Source organism: Malurus melanocephalus, unplaced genomic scaffold (genome assembly GCF_030028575.1).
Source record: "Malurus melanocephalus ecotype Western Australia unplaced genomic scaffold, MMel_1.1 scaffold_551, whole genome shotgun sequence".
Lineage (NCBI taxonomy): Eukaryota > Metazoa > Chordata > Aves > Passeriformes > Maluridae > Malurus > Malurus melanocephalus.
Genome location: NW_026623783.1, coordinates 26,831 through 27,564, shown reverse-complemented (window position 1 = coordinate 27,564; position 734 = coordinate 26,831).

The window sequence follows — 734 nt, the reverse complement described above, 5'->3', positions numbered from 1 at the left end:
AAAACAAAAAAACCCCACCAAACAACAAAAAAACTTCAAAGTCCTTCAGGTGTAAAACAAAAAGGGTAACATGAGCTATAATTTGCAATGTACTTAATAAACTTCCCCTCAGTGGAGGGCTTCCCTATGACTTCTGATTTTCACTAGAATCTGATACTGTCCTGCTGCAGAAGTAAACCCGATGCTCTCCTGTGAGATTTCTGTCTGGATTAGTCCTGAAGTGCACACACCTTCTTTGCCATGGACTGAGACCCAGTGAGAATGTAGCATTTTGTTTATCCTGGTTGTGTGCCTCCAGGACTCCTGCCTGTACCAATGGTGACTGGGCAGAGCTCCTTTTGTTTTTGTATCTGTGCAGTATATTTGCTTTGTGCTTTCTTCTTTGGTGCTTTTTAATACTTTAATACTTGGATTTTTTTTCTAATAACTGGTACAATTTTTAATAAAATTGTTAAATTTGTCTGTGTTCTTTGTTTTGTTTGTTAAGAGATAGAGGGCATTTACACAGCTGGTCCACTCTGGAATTACCTAAATCAGTGATACAATTTGGGTTGTTCAACTTTGAAAATACCTGGTAGATCATTTAATGTGCACCCTAATACCAGGCCCTGGAATAAGGACAAGATTTCCTTTTTAGATTGGACTGCTTTCCTTGTGCATAATTTGATTTATAAAATAATCTTTCAAGAAGATATATTCCTGTGCTTAGACAGAGAAGTGCTGCTGTTTGGAAC